At 37.2% G+C, this 13,296-nt stretch overlaps 1 protein-coding gene across 2 annotated transcripts in view; it reads left to right on the top strand.

The window, feature by feature from the left end:
• Positions 1-13,296, top strand: part of GRIN2A (glutamate ionotropic receptor NMDA type subunit 2A) — a 506,391-nt gene that overhangs the window by 23,954 nt on the left and 469,141 nt on the right. The gene's annotated exons all lie outside the window — the stretch shown is intronic.

The raw sequence follows: 13,296 nt of genomic DNA, 5'->3' as shown, positions 1-13,296 counted from the left end.
CCAAATCTGTCATAGATTATTTTAAAATATCACACTGATACATTTAGGCTGGTATTCTGTAAGTGTTAATTGTTTTAAAAGTACTCTTTCCATTAAACTTTTGTATTTCAGGATACCAATTTGTCTCAACATATTAAGCCACAGATTTTTTCTTGATAGTTTTATGTTCTATATGTCTTGTCTGGAGAAGAAAAAGCTGTTTATAAATAATATCTTCATCCATTTGTCTAATTTGATCTATTGATTTAACCTTGAAGGCTTCAGTCTTTTTTCTTTTTTTTTAGGATATGTTAGGAATTTTATACTTATTGCCGAAAGTTACTAAATGTAATTTTTGGTGGCACCACATAGATTAATGTTATCCACATAAATCAAGTCATTAGCTTTAAGGTGTCATTTTAATTTGAATTCTATTAAGGAGTGATGGTAATGCAGTTAAGTGTAGACTAACCATAATTAGACTAAACTATCTCTCTGAAAAATGACAAATTTTATATAATTTATTCCTTAAATTATTGTATTGGTAGAGTATTGTAAACAGGGAATAATTTTACCACTCAACATAAAATTTTCTAGTGTTGTCATTTACCTGAGTCTATTTTATAGATTTGCTATCCATGAATAAGCTATGAGTACATAATTGAGCAAAAGATTTTGGAATAATTAATAATTAATAAAGGCAATACTAATGTTATCGTGCTTTTGAGTGACTTTTGCAATAATTACTGAATTGATAATAAATTGCTTTTTGTGCTTCTAGGACTTATTCATATACCTATTTACTCCTCAGTCAAATGCTATTTTCTTGTAAGCCCTTGCAGATCTTTTTATAGTGATACAAGCTATGAATATTTTGGATAAAGCATACAAACACATAATTGGCTTATATTTTGAGAGTTATTGATGTTTACACAATTTGTTATTAAATATGTATTCTCTTAAGAAACGTAACATCAGGTTTCATCTGAGGTTGAAATTTATAAAGTGCTGTGCTAACAATACACTGCTATGAGTATATTACTGAAGTCACAGAAAATCTTCATTTAATATTTGTTCTCAAAATTGTACCTGTTAACAAAACAGATGACAAGTAATTACGAGCCAATAACTATGGCTCTTATCTGTTCTTACTGCCTTCCAGTTTGGCGCAGAAACTAGAGGTTCACTGATTTCTCTTGATAACTATCTGTGCTTCATTATATTAATTGTACATGACTTTTCTGTTTCTCCTTTTATCTAATTTACATTTTCATTGTGTTGGACATCTTGGGACTATATAGAACAGCAAATTTCAGACCAGAAATTATCAACATTCTCTTTCTTCAAGAATCCTGTCTCTGTCTTCTGATTCCTTTACTTCTCAAGCCTGTATGGTCAAGTTTTTGATGATGTCAAATTGTGTATTTTGTCCTTTGTACTGTTTGTGTTCATTGTATTACCTTAACCCTTTGAGTTTTGTATCTAACTGTGGATCATTAGAATTTTGGCTTTACATTTTTTCCCAGATTCTATTATTTTTTTCCATTTAGTTAGGGAATACTGTTCTGAGAATTAAAAAAAACCAAACAGATATTTATACACTTTTCCAGTACCTTTCCACAGGTCTCCAAAAGGGTTCTCAAGGAATTTCTGCCATGATGATGTTTGATTCCTGTCCTTGGGGTTATTCCTTGATAGCACTGCCTTTTCTCCTATTGTTCTTACTGTGGTAGTGGCTGCCAGGTTTACTGTTGTATGCAAACCTTGAAACGTTTTTGCCCTTTTTGTCAAAAGTTGTGAGATTACTCATTCATTCCTAATATGGCAAATTCTAGCTTTTGGTTCAATTGATCTAGTGATCCAACTAGTGTTGGAATCCTTTCACAAACTCAAAAAGGTCTTTGTGAAATTCCAGGCTATATCCATTTTCTTTTTGGAATCATTTGAAATATCATTATTATTTTGTCATCTACTTTGTTAATAGGTATATTTTTTGGAATTAATATGAAGTGAAATTTTTTTTTGTGACTTCAGATTCTCCATTTTTTCCCACTTTAGATTTTAATCATTTCACCTAATCTGTAATTAGAGATGAGGTGATTTCTTATAGCTGCCCTGCAGTAATTGGTAATACATTGTAACGTTACTTAGAGCTGAGAGTATCACTGACAGAAAGTAATATGAAGTCTTTTGTTATAATTGATGAAATCTAGTTCTAACTTTATTTTGAAATTATGATATATAATGAAGGTATTCATACATTCAGTCCATTTCCTGAATAGGAGTGGTTTGCTTGCTTTAGTCAACTGCTAAACTCCATCTGTATTGAAACATTTCCTGCAAGTGGGGCGTGGGTATTTCTGATTTGTTCTAGTATATCTTGCCTTGTTGTTATGAAAAAAGACCACTTGCCTTGTTGACTTCCATATTGAGATGAAACACATGATGGTTTCGAATAGGGCTAGTCATCTTGTCTATTTCTTTTTTTTGTTTGCTTTTAGGAGTGGTCATGTCATACTGATCAGGGTGTTAATCCAACTTGTGCCATTGTCAGAGTCCAGTGCAGAAGCTGTTCAGGGTTACTGATGGGGATTCACAGCTGTCATTTTCCATTTTCTTTCCTTCACTGGATAGATTATGGATTAGACTCTAAAGGAGTTATCATCATCATCGTCACCACCATCATCATCAGTATTATCATACTTTCCCTACCTATGGGCAAAGACTTTAATAGTCAGCTGTCTCCTGGGGTTTTCTTCTAAATGAAGTACATTTGCCACTGAGAGGAAACTGTTGTTCATGCTTGACTCATGTTTTTGGCTGTTATTTCAAGAGAGATTCTGAGATTCGATGAGTCTTCTTCCCTGTAAGCCAAGTTTAGGGCAAATATTTTGATCTAATCTTCAATCAAAACAGGGATTGTGTTATCTGAAATATTCTAGATCAAATGATTTTCATGTGGAGACCCTGTTGATTATCTCTGAAACTCACCTGACAGATGACCTTTCCCACCTCCCTACCCCTACCTTCACCTACCCTGTCTACCAGGTCAGTGGAATGGTTTTTTTGCCACATCATCTCTCCTCCCAAAAATCCTCTAAAGGGAAGTAATATGGTGTAGTAGAAACTCAAATTTGAATTCTACCTCTGCCACTTACAATCTGTGTGATATTTTGCAAGTCAATTAACTTCTTTGGGCCTCTTTATTCCTTTCAAAGATGGAAGGGTTTGGGCTAGGTCATCATTTGACCTCCAGATCTATGACCCTGTGATTCTTCATCTGTGATGACTCACCTTGGGATGGGACACACACCAATTCCCCACTAAGGTGCAGCCAGTACAATTTTTTGAGGTACCAGAATCAGTCAGTGCTTGAATCCATATTCTCTGCATTGGCCATAGGCCCAAGAGAACATCCAGTCAAACACAATAAGGAGAGAAACCATTGATATACAACAAGGACATTACCCTTTGCTATTGGCAGTCTTTTCCTCCCAGTTGACTGGTATTTATATCACTGGGCCAAAGGTCAGCAGCCCCTGCACTGGAAGTCTTGGAAATGGCAAGCCTATCTTGAACCCTTTAGGAGACTAATATTTCTTGGAAATTTCTCTTTGTTCAGCCTCAGCTCCTCTTTTGATAGTCCCTGAAGGCAGCTGGCACTTAGGTCATATTTCCACAGGCACCACTTTGGAAGCACAGGCAATAGTGAATTTTGTCCTATCACTTTTTCAGGTATCATCACACTCTCTGACTGATCCCCGGTATCAGAGGTTCAGGACTTGCCCATTATCCCAATGACCCTATAAATTCTGTTGGATCTTGAGCCTGGCTCTTATTCTTGACCTTTTGGCATTTATTCGAGTGCACAAGCATGCCAATCAAATTTGTAAGTTTAGGATGCCCAGTCAAACAATCTTTTAAGTCTCATTTAGGTTTGGAGATATCTCTGTTGGAGCCATTTAGGTCCTGAAATATCACCCCTTCCCAATCCAAGATTGGTGTCAGTGGCTGAACTTGTAGTAGTGTGCAATTTAAAATCTAAAGCTAAAAATGAATGCTTATCTGTACCAGAATCCCAGCATAGCTGCAGTTACATCCCTTTTTTTCAAGGAAAAGAAACTGAGCCAGGAGTTCTGCCTTGAGCTCTTGATAGTTATGTGATTTGTTCAGGGTCACACAACTACTAAGTATCTGAGGTGGAGTTTGAGTGCATGTTTTCTTGACTCCAAACTCCTCCCAATGCCTTCCTTTATAGACGACTGAAACTGGACTCTGGGCTCACTTCACTTTGCACTAGCTATTCTGCCTAGTTTCAACTCCTAGAGATGTACAGTAGCCCTTGGTGTCCCTCCCCCACCTTTCCTGCCTATTTTTGTGTGTTGTCTTCCCCATTAGATAACAAGCTTCGTTGTCCTTCATTCTCAAAGAAGATCAAGATTACATCACTACACACTGCAGTGCATCTGATGATGGTTGATCAGACCAAGTTAGCACTGGTACTACTTACACAGAGATGAAGCCCCACTGCATAGCCTTCAAGGGCCCCATCATCTCCATGGTTTGATGTAGTACAAGGTTTCCATGCCATTTTTGTACATTGTGTGTGCTGAAAACTTGATTGTTAACCTGACTGAGTGGATCTGATCTAACAGGAAGAATAGAAGGAAGGGGGAAGTGCTGAGTCCTCAGAAACTCTTTCTAGGTAGTTAGACTTTTGTATTTCTTATTGTTACAGAGTGGCCAAGGATTAGAGAATATTTATAGGAACAAGGAGAGACTCAAAAGTCTAGTAAACCTTTTTTTATTTGCTTCCTCCTCCCCTCACCATTGAGTTGCTCACCAATCTTAAATGAAAGATTTAAAGTTCTTTCACTTTCATGGTTCTCTTGCTTCCAACCTCATTGAAGCTCTCCATTGCATAAAGCACTTTGGAAATCTGAATGTAAGAAGCTTATATTTTAATATGGGGAGTAATGGAAATTTATAGGATCAACTTAAATGTATGCCCACAGAAGCATTAAAAAATTGAGACAAATAGCTAGTGTTCAGAGGAGATGATGGTTTTGAGTTTGACCTGATGTAGCAACTTATTTATTCAATGAGGATTTTTTAATTGATTACTATGTGCCAGGCATTGGTCATATAGAAGAAAAATCATAAAACAGTTCCTGACTTCAAGGAACATTTCATTCTTTTCATTCACCCCTGAAGCAAGAGTGTGGGATAGTATGAACCCCAAACATATACAAAGTAAGCACAGTCATTTCACTGGGTACAGGGCACTACCATCTGGAGGGATAAGAATTAGCTTCATGTACAAGGTGGCACTTGAGCTGAGCCTTGAAGGAACCCAGAGATGAAGAGGCAGTGCATTCTAGGCAGCCAATGCCTGTGGAATATACCAACTGATTGAACATCCTGGACGAGGGACATAGTGCTGTTTGTCTAGCCAGTAGAATGTATGAAACCTGGAAAGATAGACTTCAGTGAGATTGTGAGGTGTTTTCCATGCTTGATGGACTTGCCTCCTGAAGGTAATAGGGAGCCACTGCAGCTCATTGAGCAGGGGAGAAATATGATCAGACTTATTTATGCTTTAAGAATATTGATTCGGCTGCTATGTGGAAGATGGTTTAAAATCAGGACAGTCAGTGAAAGAGAATCCAGGTACTGCCGTACTTTCTTTTGTTTTAGCCTTTAACTGAAAACAAGCTTTAAAAAAATCACTATGCAAAGGACAATGTTTTTGACTTTTTATTTAGTGTTTTTTCCTCATCCACTTGCATTGACCTCATTTTTCCTGTGGGAGAAATAAACATGAGATAGAATAAAGGGAAAGGATTGGAGAGAATGAAGAGCTAGAGATGCTACTGGTTGTTAGGTGCCTGGAAAAACTACACAAGAGAGTCAGTATTAGATCATACAGTCAAAATCAGGAAGTAGGGAAGGAGGGAGGAAGGAAAGCCTTGTTTGTCCAGAGTAAATCTCATATGGGGTTGGCCAAACCAATCCTTTCTTTACCTAGGGATAAATATTATCTCCCCTATCTCTTCAGATCCCTGATGTGTATGTGTGTGCGTGTGCTTATGTTTGACTACACCTCTGAAATCGTCATTATATAAGGAGTTTCTGCTGAAGACAACTTCCAGCAAAGCAGATTTGCGATTTCTTTTCAATTTATAAATTTATATACTTTCAATGAATAATCTGAAAGAAGTGCCAGGGGCAAAGGAGTTAGATGACTTGACCAGTATGTGTATGAAGAAGATCTTGAACTTAGGTCTTCCTGACTCCAAGGTCAGTTCTTCATCCACACTCCACGAAGCCTCTCAACCTATGATAAAAGAATTCATATGTTCTGGTTTATCTAAAAGGACAGTTGGAAGGAGCTCTGACATGGATTGTCTCCCTCTTCTGTCCAATAGTTTTAGGGTTAACAGAGATCTCCAGGTATCATTGAGTCCATATCTCTTCTTCCAGAAGGCTTTTCCTAAGCCCTTGGACTGCTGGACACAAAGAAATAGTCAGGTTTGTCTAGAGTTGAATGTGAAGGGAATTTTGTTGAGCTAAGGCTAGAAAAGCAGGTTGAAGCCAGTTAGTCTAGTCGTCTTGAATGCCAGGACCAGGAGATTACATTTTATTTGGAAGTCAATATAATCCACTCAAGGGGACTATAGTCAGTATGTGTACATGGCTTTTTAAAAATTTTTGTTTTTTACCATTAAATTGTAAATTCTTTAACAGTGGAAATGATTGCACCAATCTTTGATTTCTTCATGAAGGGACAATACCTTGCACAAATGGATCATGTAATTGAGTTCCAGTTCTAAGTTTTCCATGAACTAGATATGATTATCTCCATAAAAGGATTTGACTAATTGGTCTCTGAGGTTCCTTCTTACTCTAGATCTCTGATCCTAGAGCTCATCTAATTCAATTCCATCATTTTAAAGATCAGTGACTAATTTAGGATCACAAAGAGGGCATAGTGGCATAGCTGGGGTCTGACCTCAACGTTCTTTACTTCAAATTCAGTGCTCTGTACCATGCTGAATCCTTATAATCTGGACTGGATAAAAAAGATGGGCTGAATTTAATAAGGCAAAAGTTGATCAGAATAAAGATGGTCTTACTTCTTCAACCGGGGGCCTAATACCTTTGCAATCTGAGAAAGCCTATAGACCCCTTCTCAGAATAACTTTGTCAAGTGTAAAAAATAAAATGTATTGGGTTACAAAAGAAGCCAATTATATTGAAACACAGCTATCAAGTTGAGTGCGTACATACATATATATGTGTGTGTGTGTGTGTGTGTGTATGTTTATATTTATATTATGTATTCATAACTATATACAAACTACATTCATCTGCACATATATAAAATGTCATATATACATTTATAAAAAAAGATTTTGTTTTTATTAAAATATATTAAAACATTTTGTATAAAATTATATATAAATTGCTTATATATGCGTATAGTTACATATACTTATACAGAGAGAGAGAGAGAGACAGAGAGAGACAGAGAGTAGCTAGGTGGTGCAGTGGATAGAGTACCAGGTCTGGATTTGGGAAAACTCATCTTTCTGAGTTAAAATCTGACCTCAAGCACTTATTACCTATATGACTCTGAGCAAATCACTTAAACTTTTTGTGCCTCAGTTTCCTCATTTGTAAAATGATCCAGAGAAGAAAATGATGAACCACTCCAGTATCTTTGGTAAGAAAATGTCAAATGGGGTCATATAGAATCAGACATGACTAAAATGACTGAAAAACATCACATATATACGTTCATACGCTTATATGTATATGTTGTTGTGGTTGAACAACAAAATTGTACATATACATATTCATATACACATGCATAGATACATACACACATGCTTATACACATATACTCATATATATTTATGTGTATGTATACATACATTCATATATATGCACACACATAAAATAAGTTTATTAGGTTCAGGTTAAGAATTCCTCCTTTAAATAATCAATTTCACAAGTGCAAGATTGAGAGATATGGCTACAGTGCATTTCTTCTGAAAAAGGTATGTGGTTTTTGTTAAATTGCTAGCTCAGTCTGAATCAACAGAATGATGTGGTAGTTAAAAAAGGCCAGTGAGGCCTGCTGCTGCATTCAGAAAGACATCCCATCCAGAATTAGGCCAATGACAATCCCATTGCACTTTGCTTTGATCAGACTATGTATCTGGATTATTTTGTTGAGTTTTGGGAATATTTTAGTGGGGACACTGATAAACTGAAGAGTGTTCCTAGAAAATCAATCAAGATGGAGAAGGGCCTTGAGATCATGGGATAGGAGAATTGGTTGAAGGAGTCAAAGATATTTAGCCTGGAGAAGACTTAGAGGGGGCCACGAGAACAATATCTTCAAGACTTTGAAGGGTGGTTATCATCTAGAAGATAGATTTGATTCCAGAGTGTACAACCAGGAGCAGTGGGTGGAAGATGAAAAGAGCCAAATAAATTTAGGTCCTGTGTTAGGGGAAAAAAAACCAAAACCTTAACTAAAACTTTGAACAGGCCACAAGTGTAGTGCCAATGCGATACCCACAACAGCCACTATGGATATGTAGGCATATTTCCAGGGTAAATTCACAGAATATAAACTTTCTTCCTCAAAAACAGAACCAAGATATTTATTCAGATATCAGAAAGCCAATTCCACCATTTAGAAAGGAAGTTTGTACACATTGCCAACAGAGGGAGGACTTCCATTCCCAAGCCTTCTATCAGGCCTTCCCACAAACAAGCTCCCTCTCTCACCAGGCTAGCTGCTCTACCTGCTACCTCTCTCTCAGCTCCACCTCATTCTCCCTTCCTGCTGCACCCATTCAGCAAGCTTCTGCCATGATGGGCTTCATGTGACTCAAGCTGTGGGATGGGTCATAGCTCAAAGCAGGTCACATGGGCCTATTAAGGGCCAGGGAAGATCTTCAAATTCCCTTACCATTATAACAAGCCAAATGGTTTGCCTCATGAGGTGAGGAGGAGTGACCTGCCACCACTGGAAGTATTCCTACCAGGGCTGGGTGACCACTTTTCCATCATGCCTTAGAGGGGATTCTTATTTAGCTCTATTTTGCACTAAATTACTTCTGAGGCCTTTTTCAACTCTTAGAATTAGTAATTTTGTTATTCTAGCTCTATGATTTATAAAATGCAGGAGGATGGCATTCACATTATTTCTAACATCCTTTAAAGATCTAAAATTACATGGTTCTAATGAAAATTATGTGTATGTTGCCCAGGCAGAATCAGAAATGCTTGAAAAAAATCTGTGCACTTTCAAGAGATTTTGCTATCAAAAGTCCCTCAGTCTGATCTTACTTTAGGTTTGATGCTGTGTGGGCTTTTATACAAATAGAGCATAAGACACATTCAGATCTTAGTCTCAGTGCAAGGGGACAGAGGGTGGGGAAAGGTAGGATAGACCTGTCTACCAAAGGACCTCTGCTTTTTCTTTTCATGGATGCTACTCTGATGTTTGAGGAAGAGTGATCAATACCAAATAAAGCAAATTAGAATTTGCCCAGATCAAGGTGTTTAGATCTAATTATAGCTGATCTTGCCATTAATTTTGTGGAACTTTGACGTAGAACTCTAGACCAGGCATCATGAAAGCAGAACTCAAGTCCCAGCTGTATGACCTCAGAAAAATCATTTGACTTTTTTTAAGCTTTAGTTTCTTCTTCTAGAAAATGACAGATAATGTTAGACTAGCTAATCTCTAAGGTCCCTTTCAGCTGTACCAATATATGAATCTATATTTAGAAATGCCAGGTTTCTTGATTTGCTGGCAGTGATCTAAAACTGAGAAAGTCTGTGTCAGAGTAGGAATGTCCTGTGTTGCCATGCTCTCTTCGAGAGGATTTCTGAGTGGGCTGGACCCTGGCTGGCTTATCTGGCTACACTGTCATTTTTTAACTTGGGTTTGAATGACAAGTTGAAGATCACCATGGACATGGTGCTGTCAGCAAAAGCCTGGTCCTGAATCATCAGCATTTATATTCCTTTGGTTTTGAATGGATATCTCAGCCACAGAAAACTCTGATATGATCTGTAGTACGTACACATACACACACACATGCACGCACACAGAGACACGCACATATACATGTGCTAGTCAACATATAGTAGAAAGGCATATTAGAAGTCATCTAGCTGAAATTCACTCATTTTACAGGCCTGGAAAGGGCCTTACCCAAAAGTCACTAAGTAGCAGAACTGGGCATTTGGATCTAAGTTCTCTGATTCCAAATTTGATATTCTCTCCACTACATCATGTTGTCCCTCAAGTCATCTAATTCAGCACCTTCATTTTATAGCTGTTAAGTATGTTCTGTTGGTTATGTATATCCAAATGAAATGTCTAAATTTGGAGGCTGACATTTCATAAGGAAGCATTGATAGGTATCTCTAGAATCTTGCTCATCTCTCTCCAAGAGTGGCTGCATTTCCTACCTTGAGGGGGACAGAAAAAGGGGTCATGAGGCTGCCTGCTCTGTTCTCCATAGAGAGAGAGATATTGATCTAGAATTATATCTATCTACCTCTCTTAAATATTTAGGTAAGCAAATGAAGTGGATAGAACTCTGAGTTAGAAGTAAGAAAGACCTGAGTTGAAATCAGACACTTAGCTGTGTGACCCTGAGCAAGACAATCTTTGTCTGTCTCAGTTTCTTTCATCTGTAAAATAAGGATTACAATAGAACCCACCAGGGCTGTAGTAAAGATCAAATGATATATTTTTAAAGTGCTAACTACCTATAAGAAATTAAATACTCGCTTGTTTTTGTTGTTCAGGTATGTCTGACTCCCATGTCATGACCCCATTTAGAGTTTGCCATTTCCTTCTCTAGTCATTTTACAGAAGAGAAAACTGAGGCAAACAGGGTTAAGTGACTTGCCTAGAGTCACAAAACTAGTAAGTATCTGAGGCCAGTTTTGAATTCAAGGTTTCCTGAATGCAGGCACAGTGTTCCATCCACTACACTACCTACCTGCCACAAATACTTGCTTCCTTCCTTCTTAGTCTAGGAACATAATGGATTTGAACCAAAAAGACACTTTCCTGGCTACTATCTCTTAAGGAAGGAATTTCCTTAAAATTTCAACCACCAGCTTCCCATCAAACTCTGGCTACATGAAACCCCATCACAAATAATAAAAAGCAAGTAAATCCACTGATTCAAGCAGATGGCAAACAGAAATTAGAAATGTTCTACATGTTAGCAAATATCAGTAAATACACAAGAATGAAAAACTCTTTGGATGGGAATGAAATGAAATGGCATTCAACAAAGGGAGAGACAGCAAATTCATCCAAGATGAAATTCTTCAAAGTTTCTAGATGGGCAAGCTGGAAATCAGCTGGAAATGAGGAACCAGTTTCACCTACATGTCTACAAGAGTCTTTCACTTTCTCCTCCCTGGAACTGGCCTAAAGAGAGTATCCCCTCCAGAGTATCCCCCTCAGAGATGGAAGGAAGAATATCTCTTTCCTCTTCCAAGTTCTCTCAAACCCCATCATTACTTCAAGTATTCAGTGTTGCTTCAGAATTCTCTCCACAATTAGAACAGTTTTGTGCAAAATATTCCAGGCCTGGCTGAATATCTGGCTTATATAGCTAAGGCTCAGGAAGGAAAAGTGACCCCCTAATATCACACAGTTATTTGGTGGAAGAGCTTGAAATAAAATTGAGTTCTCTTGTCTCCTAATTCATTTTTCTTTCTACTCTACCTCTCCAAAATGGCCTCCATCAGAAAAGTGATTTGAACCAGAGATCCTCAATTTAGAAATCCAATACTCCTCTGATTTAGTTATTTGAGTTCCTGTGCACCCTCCTGCCAGACTAGTTTTCCAAAAACTCTTTTCCTTTTTTCCCCATCTAATGTACTTAAAAAAATATTTTTCTCAATTCTATGTAAAATTTTTTAACATTTGTTTTTTTTAAATTTTGAGTTCTATACTCTTTCTTTCCCTTCTGCTTTCCTTGAGAAGACAAGCAATTTGATATGGATTATACATGTGAAGTCAAACAAAACATATTTCCATATTAGCCATGATGCAAAAGAAATCATGGATCAATCCCCAATTGATAAATGGTCAAAGGATATGAACAGGCAGTTTTCAGAGGAAGAAATTAAAGCTATCTATTGCTATGTGAAAAAATGCTCAGAATCACTATTGATTAGAGAGATGCAAATCAAAATGACTCTGAGGTACCAACCATATCACATCTATCAGATTGGCTAACATGACAAAACAGGAAGATGATAAATGTTGGAGAAGATGTGGGAGAGTTGGAACACTAATTCATTATTAGTGGAGTTGTGAGCTGATCCAACCATTCTGGAGAGCAATTTGGAACTATCCCAAAGGGCTACAAAAATGTGCATACCCTTTGACACAGCAATACTATTTCTAGGACTGTATCCCCAAGACATCATAAAAATGGGAAAGGATCCCACATGTACAAAAATATTTAGAGTAACACTCTTTGTAGTTGCCAAAAACTGGAAATCAGGTGGATGCCCTTCCACTGGGGAATGGCCGAATAAATTGTGGTACATGAATGTAATGGAATACTATTGTGCTATAAGAAATGATGAACAGGATGACTTCAGAGAAACCTGGAAAGACTTAGATGATCGGATGCTGAGCAAAAGGAGCAGAACCAGGAGAACTTTGTACACAGCAACAATCACGGTGTATAAGGATTTTATCTGGTACACTTAGAACTTCGTTGCAATGCAAGGACTTAAAAAATTCCCAGTGGTCTTTTAAGGCAAAATGCCTTCCACATCCAGAGAAAAAAATCATGGAATTCTATTGCAGAATGTAACAGAGCATTTTCTTTTGTATTATGTTTTGGTTTGTTATATGATTTCTCTCATTCATTTTAATTCTTCTGTTGCAACATGACTTTGGTGAAAATGTATTTAATAGGAATGTATGTGTAGAACCTATATAAAATTGTATGCTGTCTTGGGGACAGAAGGGGGAAGTAGGGGGGAAGGAGGGGGAAGGAGGGAAAAGAAATCTAAGTTATATGGTAGTGATTGTAGAACACTGAAAATAAATAAAATAAAATTGAAAGAAATCACAGACCAAAACAAACAAACAGACAAACAAGCCCCAAATCTCAAAGTCAAAATAAAAAGCCTAAAACTCCTTTTCAATGATATTCCATCTTATCAGAACAAACAATGGCTTCCTATTGCATATTGAATCAAATCCAAATAGTTACGAGTATTTTTGAAGGCCTTCTTTAACTT

The sequence above is a fragment of the Notamacropus eugenii genome, chromosome 1, assembly GCF_028372415.1.
Source record: "Notamacropus eugenii isolate mMacEug1 chromosome 1, mMacEug1.pri_v2, whole genome shotgun sequence".
NCBI lineage: Eukaryota > Metazoa > Chordata > Mammalia > Diprotodontia > Macropodidae > Notamacropus > Notamacropus eugenii.
Note: the sequence above shows the minus strand (reverse complement) of the source record. Positions and strands in the feature narration are given on the sequence as shown.